The 17,806-nt window shown below is 38.1% G+C and overlaps 1 protein-coding gene and 1 pseudogene across 1 annotated transcript in view; both read right to left on the bottom strand.

The window, feature by feature from the left end:
* LOC148006609 (uncharacterized) overlaps window positions 1-17,806 on the bottom strand; it is a 2,902,548-nt pseudogene that overhangs the window by 1,078,796 nt on the left and 1,805,946 nt on the right.
* The window catches only part of LOC134478874 (uncharacterized), a 101,562-nt gene that overhangs the window by 77,415 nt on the left and 6,341 nt on the right, over window positions 1-17,806 (bottom strand). The gene's annotated exons all lie outside the window — the stretch shown is intronic.

The raw sequence follows: 17,806 nt of genomic DNA, 5'->3' as shown, positions 1-17,806 counted from the left end.
GAATTTTATTGAGTATTTTCTGTTGATATTCATAAGGGAAATTGGTCTGAAGTTCTCTTTCTTTGTCGGGTCTTTGTATGGTTTAGGTATAAGAGTAATTGTGGCTTCCGAGAAGAAATTCGGTAGTGCTCCACCTGTTTCAATTTCATGGAATAGTCTGGATAGTATTGATATGAGGTCTTCTATGAAGGTCTGATAGAATTCTGCATTGAACCAATCTGGACCTGGGCTCTTTTTGGTTGGGAGACTTTTAATGACTGCTTCAGATTCAATGCAATCCCCATCAAAATTCCAAGCCAATTCTTCATAGAGTTAGACAGAACAACTTGCAAATTCATCCGGAATAACAAAAAAGCCCAGGGTAGCTAAAACTATCCTCAACAATAAAAAGACTGCCAGGGAAATCACTATCCCTGAACTCAAGCAGTATTACAGACCAATAGTGATAAAAACTGTATGGTATTGGTATAGAGACATACAGATAGACCAGTGGAATAGAATTGAAGACCCCGAAATGAACCCACACACCTATGGTCACTTAATTTTTGACAAAGGAGCCAAGGAAAAAAGATAGCATTTTCAGAAAAATGGTGCTGGTTCAAATGGAGGTAAGCATGTAGAAGAATGCAGATCTATCCATTCTTATCACACTGTACAAAGGTTAAGTCCAAGTGGATCAAGGACCTCCACATCAAACCAGATACACTCAAACTTATAGAAGAAGAAGTGGGGAAAAACCTCGAACACATAGCCACTGGAGAAAATTTCCTTAACAAAACACCAATAGCTTATGCTCTAAGATCAAGAATTGACAAATGGGATCTCATAAATCTGCAAATCTTCTGTAAGGCGAAGGACACAGTTGTAAGGACAAAAGGGCAACCAACAGATTGGGAAAAGATCTTTACTAATTCTACGACCAATAAAGGCCTTATATCCAAAGTATATAAAGAACTCATTAAATTAGACTGCAGGGTGACAAATAACCATAATAAAAAATAGGGCTCAGAGCTAAATAAAGAATTCACAGCTGAGGAATGCTGAATGGCTGAGAAACACCTAAAGAAATGTTCAAGGGGGCTGGGGATTTAGCTCAGTGGTAGAGCGCTTACCTAGGAAGCGCACGGCCCTGGGTTCGGTCCCCAGCTCCGGAAAAAAAAAAAAAAAGAAATGTTCAACATCTTTAGTCATAAGGGAAATGAAATCAAAACAACCCTGAGATTCCACCTTACACCAGTGACTGGCTAAGATCAAAAACTCAGGTGACAGCAGATGCTGGTGAGGATGTGGAGAAAGAGGAACACTCTTCCATTGTTGGTGGGATTACAGACTGGTATAACCATTCTGGAAATCAGTCTGGAGGTTCCTCAGAAAATTGGACGTTGAACTACCTTAGGACCCAGCTATACCTCTCTTGGGCAGATACCCAAAAGATACCCTAACACATAACAAAGATACTTGCTCCACTCTGTTTAAAGCAGCCTCATTTATAATAGCCAGAAGCTGGAAAGAACCCAGATGCCCTTCAACAGAGGAATGGATACAAAAAAATGTGGTACATCTACACAATGAAATACTACTCAGCTATCAAAAACAATGACTTTATGAAATTCATAGGTAAATGGATGGAACTCGAAAATATCATCCTGAGTGAGGTAAGCCAATCACAGAAAAATTCACAAGGTATGCATCCATTGATAAGTGGATATTAACCCAAATGTTTGAATTACCCTAGATGCACAGAACACATGAAACCCAAGAAGGATGACCAAAATATGAATGCTTCACTCCTTCTTAAAAGGGGCACAAGATAACCCTTGGGAGGCAATAGGGAGGCAAAGTTGAGTATAGAAACTGAAGAAACACCCATTCAGAGCCTGCCCCACATGTGGCCCATACATATACAGCCACCAAACTAGATAAGATGGATGAAGCAAAGAAGTGCATGCTGACAGGAACTGGATGTAGATCTCTCCTGAGAGACACACCCAGAATACAGCAAATACATAGGCGAATGCCAGCAGCAAACCACTGACCTGAGAATGGGACCCCCATTGAAGAAATCTTAGAAAGGACTTAAAAAGCTTGAAGGGGCTTGATATCCAATATGAACAACAGTGTCAACCAACCAGAGCTTCCAGGGACTAAGCCAGTACCCAAAGAGTATACATGGACTGACCCTGTGCTCCAACTGCATAGGTAGCAATGAATAGTCTAGTGAGAGCACCAGTGGAAGGGGAAGCCCTTGGTCCTGCCAAGGCTGAATCCCCAGTGAATGTGATTGTTGGGGGGAGGATGGGGAGGGGAACACCCATATAAAAGGTGAGGGGGAGGGGTTAGGGGGATTTTGTTCTGGAAACCAGGAAAGGGACTAACAATTGAAATGTAAATAAGAAATACTCAAGTTAATAAAGATGGAGAAAAAAAAAGCAAACTAATCAAAATAGTGTAAAAAAACCATGAAATTTTATTTGTAAGTGTGCTGGGACTTTAAAGTTATTTTTGTGGCAGGGAGTTGTACCTACTGTTTATTGGAATGTCTTTTCTTCCTTGTAGGATGAGCACCTGGCTGCCTTGTTCCAGAAGCTGGAGGAACCTGTTTGTTCTGTTAAGCAGGAGGATGGGACACTGCAATATTTAGAGGAATTGCTATCTATATTAATGGTTAGAGATGTTGAGTGCTTTTTACTGGGTTTGTGCCCAATTTTATCATGAACTTTTTAAGATTAAGAAAATTTTGTTTTAAACTTCAATTACTTATAGTCTGACTTATTTGCTTTTCTGTGGCTATAATGAAATATCATGACCAAGTCAGTTTATTGAAGAGTTTATTTTGGTTGGGCTTCCATGAGACCATCATGGCAGGGTGCTGAGAGATCACATGTTAAACCCCAAATAAGAAGCAGAGAGAGTGAACAGGAATTGGGGCTAGTCAATATATACTAGCCTCAGAGCTAGCCCCTAGCAAGGTATAGCCTGTAAAGTCACCACCAGGGTTCAGACATTTGAGCCTATGGGAGATATTCTCATTCAAACCACCACATTACCCTCCCAGGCTCCAAAGGCCATGGTTATAATATGAAGTATATTTAATCCTACTTCAGATGTCCCCATGGTCTCCCACAGTCTCGATAAAACCCTGTGAATTTGAAAAGTGAATTAATTTCAACATACAATGGAAAACATATATATTACTATTTCCTAAAAGGAGGAATGGGGGCATAGACAGAAAACGCTGGACCAAGAAAGACTGATAAGGCAGCATGTAAACATCAAGTCCCCTAGGTCAGACTTCCCACCTGTGGGTCATGGCCCATTTACAGGGGCTCTCTAAGTCCATCTGTAAACATATATTTACATTATGATTCATGACAGTAGCAAAATTACAGTTATGAAGAAGCAACAAAGATAATTTTATGGTTGGGGTTCACCACAACACAAGGAATTGCATTAAAGGGTCACAGCATTAGGAAGGTTGAGAACCAGTGCTCTAGCTTAATATCTGATATCAGAGGCTTAGATGGCACCATCCCTCCATTGTTCTGCCTGTAAAATATATCTCTTCCAGGCTCTTCTATCCCATGTAAGCAACTCTCCCTGGCAGAAGTCACAGCTTTGGCGCTTCCAACACCTTGGAGTCTGTACAAGTATCCCAGGCTTCACTTCATCTCTCAGGGTCTTCATGCAGGAACTCAGGATTAGGGATGGCCCTGAGGTCCTTTGGGGTGCATGCTTGTATTTTCCTAGAGAAAGATCTGTTTTTTCTTGCTTGAGAAAGGGTACATACATAGCAGAGAACATTTTTAGATTTGTCAAAGAAGGTCAGGAAAGGGATATAATTGTCAGTCTAGAAAGGGTATCACCGAATTACACCTTTGTATTGGTTGCCTCTTCTTCCAGCTCTATCTACTCTTCCTGGGTCTAGTCTCTGGAATGAATGAGTAGTTTGTCTTGTGGGTTGGAAATTTTAATTTTTATATAGTTTTAGCTATGAACTCCCTGTCTGACGACTTATCTGCTGTGGTGATTTGAGTAGGAATGACCACCATAGACTCATATGCTTGGATGCTTGTCCAATAGGAGTAGCACTATTAAGAAGTGGGTCCTTGTTGGAGTACGTGTGGCCATGTTGGAGGAAGTGGGTCTCTGGGAAAGTGGGCTGTGAGGTCTTTATATTTAAGCTATGACCAGTGTCGACACAGTCTCCTGCTCCTGCCTTCAGATGAAGATATAGAACTCTCAGCTCCTTATCCAGCAGGATGCCTCCCTAAATGCTGCTGTGCTTCCCGCCATGGTGATAATGGACTAAAGTTCTGAGAGTGCAAGCCAGCCCAATGTCAGTTTTCCTTATCAAAGTTGACTCAGTAACAGTGTCTCTTCACAGCAATAAAACTGTAAGACACCTACTCACCTACTTTTTTTTGCCCAGTGAGATTGTTCCATCTGTTTCTGGCCCCCAATTATTTATTTATTTAATTAATTTCATTTTCCTTTTTTTTTTACACCAAATAATTTCTTTCTGAGTTTTCATTTACCCAATCTAGATTTATTCCTTTCTGATCATTTTAGCACTTGTCTTTCTTTATTGAGTATTACTACCCCAATTTTTCTTAATTTTGAGTCTTTTTGATGGTCATAGTTGGGTATGTTTGTCCCCAATTGACAGCAATTGCTGTCAATATGTATGTCAGTGTCATTTTTTGAACCCATGCAGTTGACTGATACATATTTGTCATTTGAGATCTCTTCATATATCCCTGTGCTTGATTGCCTGGTTGTCTTCATACTGGTTTAGATGAATTCACCTTGTTTCTCTAGGTCCATGGCTAATTAATTAATTAATTAATTAATTAACATGAGTACACTGTAGCTGTCTTCAGACACATCAGGATAGGGCATCAGATCCCATTACAGATGGTTGTGAGCTACCATGAGGTTGTTGGGAATTGAACTCAGGACCTCTTATCCACTGAGCTATCTCTCCTGCCCAGGTCCATGCCTCTTAAGGTATGTGCAATATTAGTCTTCTTTAGTCCTTACTATAGTTCCTTGTTATATAGACACAAGATAGAGCTACATTTTCACTACTGTATTATTTGTACTGTTGTTGTCTCTGTGATGACTGAATCTAACTATTTTATTTATTCATTGAGTTACAGTTAAGTACTAATCAATCAAGATATTTGATTAACGAGAGCAGATCATACTGTTTATAATTACAAGTTTTGTTGGTAAAGTGTTACTTCAGAGTGGATCCTGGTACAGCTTTTAGAGTTAGCCTATAGAAAATGGAAAAATTTTGTTCAACATACCTTGGCAAATTTAATTTCTTAGACTTTGGTCATATATACACTGAGAAGCTAAGAATGTTAAAAACAAAATCACTGCTTTTTATATTCACTACTTAAGAAACTCTTCAATTCTCTATAGCACCTTATGTGGGAAAAAGCGAAGGAGGAACAGATTGCAGTGGTACTATTTTAATTCTTATATTTGGTCTGAAGTTTCTTTTATCTTTGTTTCCTTCTGGTGTTTGATTTAGGACATTAAGGTCCTTTTGGGTTCTTTCACTAGTAGTGAGGGGCTGACTGTACAAAGACCCTTGGCTTTTGTGTTTTGAGCCCTTTAGGTCTTTTGACTGTCCTGTATAGCCTTCAGCCTGTGTATTGATCTTACACAGCCTGCAGTGTAAGCAGTTGAGAGAGCTGGTCTTGCTGCCTGTGTCCTGTGCCCTGTTTAGAAGTGGAGGGATGTTGGAAATCAAAGTGTGCATGGGAAGGTTGACTTGGGAGAGAGATGCCTAGACCAGCCCATTGTTATCTGTGAGAAAGCTTTGGAAAGATACCTGCTGTGTTTTCAGTTGCTAATTTTCAGTTGTGAAGGCCTCATCTCAGGCAACCTTGACTTCCTGTCCTTTTTTTTTTCTCAGACTCAGGAAACCCCAACTGTGTTGTGGCATTGGCGCCACCTTGTGTCCAAACTCATGGCTGGTGTGCTACCTCTGGTTGCCTAGGTTTGCTTGGGGCTTGGGCAGGGAGCATCTTAGTTAGCTCTCTGTACACCCTTTAGACTCATGCTTAATTTCCACCCTGAAGCAGCTTTAGAGTGAAGCCCTAGTTGTTAATATTCAGTGGATGGGGGTGGATTTCTGTATCGGGTTACTTCGGTTCTAAGCCTGGCATGGGTTTGTCAATTTGTTACTAAAATTTCCAACCCTAACAGCCCATGTAAAAGACACACAATCCAAATATTTTAATTATAAGTTATATGCCTAGATTGGGCATATCTAATACAATACTAACTTATTTCCCAATTCTAAGACTCCTTATTACTTCTGGTTTCTCCCAGCCACATGATTCTGGTGCATATTGGCTTCCTTCTCTCCTCTTCCTTCATTCTCCTTCCACCTGCCACCCCCTCCTGAGCCTCCAATCCCACCTTTCCTATCCACTATCCAATCATAGGCTCTAACCTTTTATTGACCTATTAAAGTGGAGAGAAGGTTCACATAGCATCACCTAAGTGCATGATGCTCTGCTTGTGGGGTGGGGGCAACCCCTCTTGAGGAACCAATATGAACAATAATATACAAGCAACATCAAGCCAAACCACTACAGTTTACTCGAAAGATCACAGTTTTTAGTAAAATATCCAATAATATTTGTTGTTTAAATGTGTGTCTTACTATACTTCTTACACAGCTGTTTTCCAAATGTGGGTTTGTCTGGTGTGCTGTACCAGCACAGAATATTCATAGTTACCAGTATATTTTCTTGCCACCAATACATGAATTTTTGTTGGATATGCTAAAGAGTCATAATGGTTTTACACAGGAAAGCTAATTGTCAGAATTTTGTATTGTTTTTGAGTCAGGGTTTTCTGTATAGCCCTGGCTGTCCTGGAACTCATTTTGTAGACCAGGCTGCCTTCAAACTTACAGAGATGTGCCTGACCTCTGTCTCTGAATTCTAGGGTTTAAGTCCTGTGTCCAGCTTGATATTTTTCTTTCTTTCTTTCATATTCTCTCTCTCTCTCTCTCTCTCTCTCTCTCTCTCTCTCTCTCTCTCTCTCTCTCTCTCTCTCGCCCCAGTTAATGGATTTTATTTGGTCACAGGGTCACAGGCCAGGTATGGCCCCAGCTTTATTTGACCTTCTTCTTTGGTGCTCAGATTGTTGGCGTGGCTGAACTTCTTGTAGCAGTAGACTACACTGTGTGCAGGCATGAGTCGCACTTGTGGCAGATCATCTTGTCACAATTGTAATTCTGGACAAGGTGACAAAGGGATGACTCGATGATGCCACTGTGCAGACGCAGCACCAGGTACAAGGTGAACTCTTTCTGGATGTTGTAGTTGGATAGGGTGTGGCCATCCACCAACTGTTTGCCAGTGAATATCAGCTCTGCTGGTCAGTGGGATGCCTTCTGTTTCTTGGGTCATTATTGATGATGTCACTGGGCTCGATCTTAAAAGTAATGGTCTTGCCCATTAGGGTCTTCATGAAGGTCTGCATGTTGGCACCTGCCACTTGGCCACCTTGCTGAAGAGAAAGAGTGGTTTGGGTTTTTTTGGGTTTTTTTGTTTGTTTGTTTTGTTTTTTCTTTTTAACACTTAGATCATTTTGTTGACTTCATGGTGTTTGTGGAGGGCTGGTATAATTTGCATTTTAAATATATTTACCTGGATCTTCACTGCTTGCTCTGTCCTTTATCTTAACAGGCAGGTGTCCTTTGATTTGGGACTGAATAGACTTTTTTAAATTGTTTCCAGTCTGTGTTCTTCTTTCACTGGCCTTTTATGAGTCAGTTTTTCACAGAATTGGCTGTCACAGTGGTGCATGAAAGATTCGGCCAGAGCTTGAGACAAGTAGAAATGGGTGGCAGTTTTAGGACCTGTACTATCATATTTTGGAACACCAGGGGGATTATTAGAAGTAATATTATTATAACATAGTGTTATCCTAATAGTTGGGTTATAATAATCCTTATTAACAATCTCTGGTTATTCTAAGTCAGTAATTTTCCTTATGAGATAATATTTACTTTCACCTCCATAAATATAATAGTCATGCGGCAGAACTAGTAACAGCTAACAATGAAAGAACAATTCCCTGTGTATATAGACTTTGGTTTTTTTTTGTGAATTACTTTTTGAAATATGTCGAATTATAACAGCAGTATTGTTGGTATCAGGAATTGCCTTGAGCAGCAACACCATTTGGTAACTGTTGACATGGCAACAGCCTTACTTTCCCAGTAATCCTTTGGTCCAAATCCCAACTCCACGTGGGAGTAGTTATGTCATATTCCAAATGAAAGGCAGACTTCTTCTGCCCTCATGCTCTCTCTTCTCTTCATTCTTTTCTCTTTTTCTCTTGCCCCTTTCCCTTTTCTTGTTCTCCCATTAAATCTCACCAAGTGGAACTGTGGTAGTTTTGTGTGCTCTATTTGAATGTGTGTGGTGGGTACTTTATTACAAAGAGATTTTAATAACAACAAGTATGATAAGTTAAGAGCTTGGAAATCAGACTGATTGGAAATAAATTCCAATTTGGGCACTCACCAGCTGTTGAACTTACATTACTAATATAAAAGTTGTGGGCGATAGTAATTTTTCCCTATAGTGTTGTGAGAATTAATCTAACTCCTTGTAAATCTCTCATGTTTTATTACTTATCAGGAACATTGGGTACTAGTAGCCATTTTAATTGTTTCATGAAATAAAGTTTGTAGAGTTGTGGAGAATGGAATTTATCAAAGCTAAACGACACATAACTACACATAACTAAATTGTATAATCAGATTTATCTTATAAAATTATAATCTTAAAGGAAGAAGGTTAAAATGTAGAATAGGAAATAATGCTATGCTATTGTTAGAAGTGATTTAACATTCTATCAGAAAACTGAAGAAATGGGGGGTTGGGGATTTAGCTCAGTGGTAGAGTACTTGCCTAGCAAATGCAAGGCTCCGGAAAAAAAAAAAACTGAAGAAATGGAAATTCATCTATTAAGGTGGCATACATTCCATAATACATTCTATATTATGTTAACATTATTCTTAAATGTGATTTTTTAAAATGGACTAAATATGTTTTTAATGAGAAGAATTAGTTTGGGTTTGAAAGCTCTTTTTTTCTGTTTAGGCAATATGTCAGTATTGAGGGCACCCAGATATCAGAGCTCTGGAAGGCATGTTGATACTGTTTTCTTCTTTCTCTCCTGGGTGTGAGAAGTATAACAGATCTTAAAGATCTGTATTCTTGTTTGTTTAAAAAAACTGATACATAAGAGAGTGTGTGTTGTGTGTGTGTATGTTTCTGTGTGTGTGTGTGCGTCTGTGTGTGTGTGTATCTGAAATGATAACAATATATTCTTTGGAAAGTATTTTGTTCTTTCTCAATTAAATTTATTCATTTGTTCAAATTGGCTACCCTTTATTATCACAGGCATAGGGAAATTAGAATCCTACTGCTTTAGTGTACATTGAAATATACAGAGAAGAGTATGTTAAAGTGAGGACTCTGTTATCTCACATAGATGAGAGTTTCTGGATATTTTCTATATCTTTTTATTGTTCATTAAGGGAAATTTTCTGCTAAACTGTGTCTTCACACTTTCTCTTCTGTTCAAATAACTCCTCCCTTAATGTAGGTAAACATACTAACTTCTGGGTTTTGGATAATTCTGTATCATTGAGTTGAGTCAACTGGGCAGTCTGTTTTGCAAATGAAATTTCAGGTTTCTGTGTGTACTACTTACTAGTATTAGAAGCATTTATTTAGCATTTTTCTTTAGTTCTTTCTGGACAATATAGCTACATTTGCAGTTTCGTTTGAAAGTCAGTTTTTCTCTTATGTGAAAATACTAGAGAATTCTAGATTCCCAACAAGGCTTTATTTTTGTTCTAGATAGTTTTGACTCAGCTCTGAAAGGGATTTTTTGAATGTAAAGGAATTGATTTTAGGCCAGGGACACCTACCTTCTGGTCTAGTGTTCTTGTGTCTGGCTTATGTGGTGAGGGAGGAGAGCTTGTGTGTTATATGTCTCTTTGTTCTGAGCCCCCTGCTCTTTAAACCTATTTATACCTACTTATACCAGAATTACAAAATTCTGATTGTAGTTTTTTGTCTCATTTTCTTCTCCTACAGTCTGAACCTGGAATCCGAGTTGCCTGTTTTTCATTGTAAGAAATCAAAGGCCACAGAAAACTGACTCTGCTGCTGTTAGATTGAGTCAGTTCATCAGAGCCATGTTTGGTGGAGCAAGCTTTTAATCCTATCAGGTGAACCTCTATGAGTTCACGGCCAGCCTGGTCTACATAGAACACCTTTTCATCCTGATGCTAACCCCCAGTTGGAGTGGCATTATTACCAGAATAAACTGAAAGGAAAAGCAGGTGCACATGAGTTCTTTAAAGCAATAGTCCTCCCATGGATGGTCTCTGAATGTTGGTGTTGGTGTTGGTGCATTAGAAGTGAAAGTAGAATTGGAATAATTAACTCTTTAAAGGCTTTAAGAATGTTAGTGACTGTAGAGAGGGTATCTTGTGTATTTGTATGGATATATTACCTTTCAGTTAAAAAAAATTATGGCCTATAGGAAAGGGTAGAATAGAAGGTGGGACATCCGGGAGGCAGAAAGAATTCTGGGATAGAGCCAGGTCGGAGAGATTTGCCCTGGAAAATGTGACCAGACAGACTCGTGGTTCCTGAGCACAGGTAATGAGCCACATGGCGGTATGTAGATTTGAGTAAGTGGGTTAGAATTTGTCAGAGAAAAGTCTAGCTCTACGGCCAAGGTATTTGTTAATATATGTTGAGTCTGCGTCTTATTCCTGGGATCATGGGGCTGAGAAGAAGAACCAGGTCCAAACTTCTACAAGTGACAACATAAATCCAAACAAAATCTAAATCTGAGCAATGACCAGTGTATAGTTTTGATTTCTGGAACAGAATGATGATGTTCACCTGGAATTCAATACCAACATAGGTTGGGAGTGAAAGCATGATTTATTTCATATTAACTAGATGAGCTATTAACGATGTGGCTTATGTCACCGTGCAGACACTGAATATTTATGTTCTTCAATATATTTTAGAACTTAAAAGCAGACACCATGGTACCTAATCTCAGCTTTCAGGAGATGACACCAAGAGAACAGAACTTTCAAGGGAAGGCTACAGAGCAGGGAACCCTGACTGAAGGAAGGACACAACGACTGTTGTAACCAGAGTCTGAATGCCTCATCTGAGTGAATTGGTTTCTTAGAAGAAATATTTCCATAACTGTCTCGGAAAATTAGTCTCTTTACAATCACAAGATCTTCATTTGTTTTACTACCCTGCATTACAGTTCCACAGAAATTGGCAAGTCTTTCCCATTGGTTTCCTTGTAGAATACATTGTAAAACCACAAATATTAAAAAAAAAATCATAGTTTTAGGAACACATTAACGAGAAGAAAGACATATAGCACAGTAGAAAGGATCTAGATTTTGGTTTTATCCCAGTTGCTTCTGTTCCCTATTTTGTCACATTTAAAAAAACAACGGTTATTTTAGAAACGACCCTGATGAGGCAAAACAGAAACTGGCCATCTGGATTTCTTTTCTGGAATTAGTCTTTCTTGGTTGCCATCATTTGCTTACACGGTGCACCAGGAAGGGTGATTGTAGACACACATTTATATTTTATATGTGTATCAGTTTTTCAAGTTTTCTAGGGCTCTTATTAGCTGTTAAATGTTTTCAGAAAATTTTGAGATTAGTGATTTGTGTCAGTAGATCTTGGGATAACTTCTTGAGCTTGTTGAGTCTTTGTTTCATTGTCTCTGGTCAGTTTCTTCAGCATACTTGTGTACTAGGTTGCTTTTTCTTTCTGAATTTACTAATTCGTATTATTAAACAGAAAAAATTTAAGTTCTAGAAAGCAAGGGATGTGTAACCAAAGGAAGTACACAGTATGTGTCCCATGCTGAAAATTAAGAAAATACTTAGTGAACATCTGTCAAAATGAGGGAAAAAAAAAACAGTTGTGCATGTTTGGTGGTGTTTCTAAGTTCCTTTGTTGCTCAGTCTGGTGGGTAGACACCAAGTCAGCTGCTTGTTTTAGTAGTCTGCATCTAGATTTTGACCTGGGTAGGTGCTTGTTCTTTGAAAGTAGAAGGAAACTAATCTTTTGTCTTGCTTTCCATCACTGGCTGGCCAAGCATGGTTTTGCAGCAGAATATTTTCTTTGCTTACTTAATTAGCTGCATCTTAGTAGCCACTGGATTTTTAAAATATTTAACATCCTTTTATAATTCATATCTTCTTCATTTCTTTTGGATGGGCCACTGGAAGTCAAATATTAGAGGAAATGTTTTAAGTTCCACTTGCTATTGAAAAGTGACAAAATGAAATATTCCTTTTCTTTAAAAAAGTAGTCATAATACCTTGATACAATATTCTTGTTTTAACTTTATGACATTGATTTTTGTATCTTAGGTCTTTGACCCATTTGGAGCCTGTAAAATTATTTGCTAGATATAGAAGGACTAGATTGTCTTGTATCAAATTTACAGCCAAACCTGTGCCTAAAACTCTTTCTCCAATGCCTTTCTTCTACTTTTTTTCCAATATCACATTCTCTAAGTCATTATTAGACATCGCACAAAAATTAAATGTACTAAGAGTCATTTTAGAAGTTAGTATCTTTGACTTCTACACATTAGCTCTCTAAAAATTAGGTCTAATATTGACTTGTATTATTAGATGAATCATCTTTTGTGTTTTTTGGAAACTGATTTCTTGTTCCTTATATTAAGAAATTAGGTCAATGTAACCAGAGCATTTGATCCATCTGTGACTTCCTTTGTGTGCTGTTTCCTGAATCATCTCTTTGATGACTCCGTTTAGAGCTATTTAATCTCTGCACATGTTTGGGGCCTTTTACAAACCCTTCCTGGATTCTGAGGATTCAGATGTTTTCTACCCTGTTAGCAACTTTACTTTTCATTCTACAGGAGCAACAGTTAAAAAATTCTATTAGTCACAGACTGAGTCTCAGTGATTACTCTTTCACAATTTTGTGTCCTGGTCTCTGATTTCTCCAACTATTCTTCCACATTCTTTCTCCATGTGCTTGTCTAGTTTGCCCTCCAGTGAGGACCGTGTATCCTTGCATTTCCACGAATCTCACATAGAGGAGCTCACTCTGCTTGCCTTAAACCTAATGAGAAATCTGTTTGTGTTACTGCATTTGGTTTACACGTATTTTATTAATGCCTTGTGCACCTATGGTCATCAGAGATGTTGGTGTATGACTTTCTTTTCCGGTTGTTTGGTTTCAGCATCAGGATTAGACTCCCAGTAAATGTTTTCTAACTGTTTTTGGAATATCTTACCTTTTCAACTTTGAGAATGTGGTGGCCGTTATTTTCATACTTTTCTTTCCCTAACTTTATATTGGCTCAAATAGGATTCAGGAAGTAATATTTACCTATTGTCAATACAGATTACAATACTGTGCACACTCAAAAGGTATACTTCTTGGTTCTGAACCATGTATGATCTTGGTTCCATTATTATAGGCGGAAATATTTTCAGAAAGAAATCTGCTTCCTAAATGTCATAGTTTAGGGCTCACCTGCTTTGTTTTGCAGCATACCCTGTTTTTGCTTTTTGTTTGTTTGTTTTGTTTTGTTTTTTGAAAAACTGCTTTTATTTGTTGTAGCACAAAACTGTTATTTAGCCTATTAATTTAAAATTAATAGTTTGTAATTACATCCTTGATTTATATGAAAACAAGTCACTATACCATTTATTTCACTTCTTAGTGTGTTTTTATTGAGTTTCACCAGGTCAATTAATGAACATAGGAGGAAGGACCATGGAAAGGAGTATATCTCTTACATATTCATAGAAGATTATGCTAAGCAGGAATACTGCATGTAAGACCTAAATTTCATTGGAAGAATCTGACTGAGGAAGTGAAAAGGAAAGGATGGGAAATAGGAAAACATTTGAAAATAAGGCTGTTGACAGGCTGGAGAGGAAGGAGGAGAATGAAAATTTAAATTGTGCTACCTGAAACAATGTATTTTCATGGATACAAATATGTCTTTGCCTATTTAAAAAAGTACTAGTTACTATGAGGTAGGATTTATCCATGTCAGTTATGGTATAATATGCTTTAGGAATTTAATTCCTGGGGTCTTAAATTGAAAGTTAGTGGTATGGTTATTTAAAAACTCATTAAAAACAATTTAAAAAGAGTTAATTTCTCACTGTAATTGTGCACATCTCCATTTCCATTGTTTATATAGATACTTATTACTTCTTCTTACCATCTTGTAAATGATGTTTTGTTACTTATAATAGTTTTTCTTTATGTGAGCATAGTTATAAACACACATGATAGTATAAAATAATACAAAGAACAGTGTACTCTATCTTACTTATCTGTGTGTAAATACTAATTTGTGTGTGTGTGAATATATATATGTGTGTGTATATGTGTGTGTGTGTGTGTGTGTGTGTGTGTGTACTTTTAATGTGTGAGGCATGTGCCTTGAGAGTGTGGCGGTTGCTGTGGCAACAGAAGCAAGCAGGTCTTTGTTATCTAAGGATGATGTCATTACTGGATTCAGAGGCTAGCTGTAAACCACTTCTGATGATAACATACCTCCCTTTTTCTTATCATAGAGAGAAGAAAAAAGGGAAAAAGGGGAAGCCAATGCTAAAAGCGAAATAGGGGCTTTAGACCTCTTAAACTGCTTCCTGCTGTCTAGGAGCATTACCAGTTTTGGGATGAAGCTGACTTTCACCATCCGGGCCCACTTGATAGTTGTGTAGAAGGAACTGTTTGACTTTTTGGTTAGAAAATTTTGAATTTGTCTTTGAAGGAATGTGGAAACAAGATTAATGAGGCAGGGAGGAAATAGTATCTCCAGGAAAATGGGGAGAAGAGGCATTAAGAAGGGCAATATCCTATTTCCATGTAGGGTTTTGAAAAACCCAGGAATTGGAGGCCTCATGCTGTTCCCTGCATTTCTGGATGTCTAATTGCAGCTGATGGAATGTATTTCTTACTGCCCCAGATTCGTTGACATAGAAACAGCATTCTTCCTGGAAAAACAGACAAAGACCACCTTCTTTAGCTGTCAGGACATCTAGTCCCTGTCTGTTCTGAAGCACAACTGCTGCCAAAGAATTGAACTTTTTCTGGATGATGAGCATGGTTTCATACATTCCTTGGAAACTGTTGTCAAGCTGGGATAAGAACTTCTTGTATACGGTTAGGGAAGTCGTCGGCTGTGCTGTTCCAGTGCAACTGAAGGCTCCTGGCCAGAGCTACTCTCTGGAGTTGGCTGAAGGTCCCTCTAGCCCCTGTCTAAATCCTGACAGCCTGCAAAACAGCCTGCAATTGGTTTTGTAGGTGTGATCCTGCTTCTACCTCTGATCTGTCTTGAGCCTACATGACCTGTGGTGAAGGGGCTTGCAGCATTGCCCTACATGACTGGTCTGTCTCAAACCTCTGTAAAGGGGTCTTTGGGGGGAACTGATATCCTGGGAAATTGGGAAGGCACCGGCAGTCCCCTTTAAGTGTCCTGGGGATTCAACCTATCTCTGGCAGGAATCAGGGTACCTTTCCTGCTTGCCCGTCTAGTGAATTACATTGATGGATTTCCATATATTGAACCATCTCTGCATCCTTGGGATGAAATCTACTTCATCATGATGGATTATCATTTTGATGGTTGCTTGGATTTGGTTTGTAAGAATTTTATTGAGTATTTATGCTTTGATATTCATAAGGGAAATTGCTCTGAAGTTCTCTTTCTTTCTTGGTTTTTTGTGTGGTTTAGGTATAAGCATTGTTGGTATCAAGTGTTGCCTTTAGCAGTAACACCATACATTCCCAGAAGACCTTTTGGCTCAAGTCTCACCTCCACCTGGGCATTTTTACCTCATAGTACAAATAAAAGCCTCCACCCTCACTGTCTTTTCTGTTCTTTCTCTGGCCCCTTCCCCTTGTATTTAATAAGGGAATTATTAAATCTCACCACATGGAACCGTGTTGGTATTGGTTTGGTGTGCTCTTTCTGGTCGGGCGCAGCCAGTATTTAATAGCAACAAGCATAATTATGGTTTCATAGAAGGAATTGGCTAGTGTTCCTTCTTTTTCTATTTTGTGGAATAGTTTGCACCATATTGGTATGACATCTTCTATGAAGGTCTCATAGGATTCTGCACTAAACACATCTGGTCCTGGGCTTTATTTGGTTGGGAGACTTTTAAGAACCGCTTCTATTTCTTTAGTAGTTATGGGACTGTTTAGATGCTTTGTGTGATCCTGACTTAATTTTGGTACCTGGTATCTGTCTAGAAAATTATCCATTCAATACAGATTTTCCTGTATTGTTGAATATAAGCTTTTGTAGTAGGATCTGATTATTTTCTGAATTTCCTCAGATTCTCTTGTTATGTCTTACTTTTCATTTCTGATTTGTTAATTTGGATAGCCTGTGCCCTCCGGTTTTCCAGGCTAAGGGTTTATTATCTATCTTGTTGATTTTCTCAAAAAACCAGCTCCCACTTTTGTGGATTCTTTGTATATTCCTTTTTTGTTTCTACTTGCTTGATTTCAGCCCTGAGTTTAATCCAATTTCCTGCCTTCTACTCTTCTTGGGTGCATTTGCTTCTTTTAGTTCTAGTTGTTTTAGGTGTTCTGTCAAGGTGCTAATGTATGCTCTCTCTCCAATTTCTTTTTGAGCTGTAAGTTTTCCTCTTAGCACTGCTTTCATTATGTTCCATAAGTTTGGGTACATTGTACCTTTATTTTCATTAAATCCAAAAAAGTCTTTAATTTATTTCTTTATTTTTTCCATGACCAAGTTATCATTGAGTAGATTGTTATTCAGCTTCCATGTATACGTGAGCTTTCTGTCACTATTGTTATTGAAAACAAGCCTTAGTCCATGTTAATGTGATAGGATGCATGCAATTATTTCAATCTTATATCTGTTGAGGTCTGTTTTGTGATCAATTATATGGTCAGTTCTGGAGAAGGTACCATGAGGTTGTAAGAAGACATATTATTTTGTTTGGGGATGAAATGTTCTATTAATATCTGTTAAGTCCATTTGGTTCATAACTTAGGTTAGTTTCTCTATGTCTCTGTTTAATTTCTGTTTCTATGAGCTGTCCATTGATGAGAGTGGGGTGTTGAAATCTCCCACTGTTATTGTGTGACATGCAATATATGCTTTGAGCTTTAGTAAGGTTTCTTTTATGAATGCAAGTGCCCTTGCATTTGGAGCATAGATATTCAGGACTGAGAGTTCATCTTGTTGGACTTTTCCTTCGATGAATATGAAGTGTCCTTCCTTATCTTTTCTGAAAACTTTTAGTTGAAAGTTGATTTTATTCGATATGAGAATGGCTACTCCAGCTTTTTTCTTTGGACCATTTGCTTGGGAATTTATTTTCCAGCAATTTACTCTGAGGTAATGTCTGTCATTGTCACTTATGCAGGTTTCCTGTTTGCAGCAAATGCTGAGTCCATTTTAATTATCCACTCTGTTTGTCCATGTCTTATTATTAGAGAAGTGAGTCCATTGATATTAAGAGATATTAAAGAATAGGATTGTTGTTTCCTGTTATTTTTTGTTGTTAGAGGTGGAATTATATTTGTGTATTTCTCTTCCTTTGGTTTTGTTGCAAGAAGATTACTTCTGTGCTTTTTCTAGGGTTAGTTTTCCTCCATGTGTTTGAGTTTTCAATCTATTATTCTTTGTAGGACATAAATACCTATCTTAAAGAAAT

This window comes from Rattus norvegicus, chromosome 2 (assembly GCF_021556685.1).
Source record: "Rattus norvegicus strain SHRSP/BbbUtx chromosome 2, alternate assembly SHRSP_T2T, whole genome shotgun sequence".
NCBI classification, from domain to species: domain Eukaryota; kingdom Metazoa; phylum Chordata; class Mammalia; order Rodentia; family Muridae; genus Rattus; species Rattus norvegicus.
Note: the sequence above shows the minus strand (reverse complement) of the source record. Positions and strands in the feature narration are given on the sequence as shown.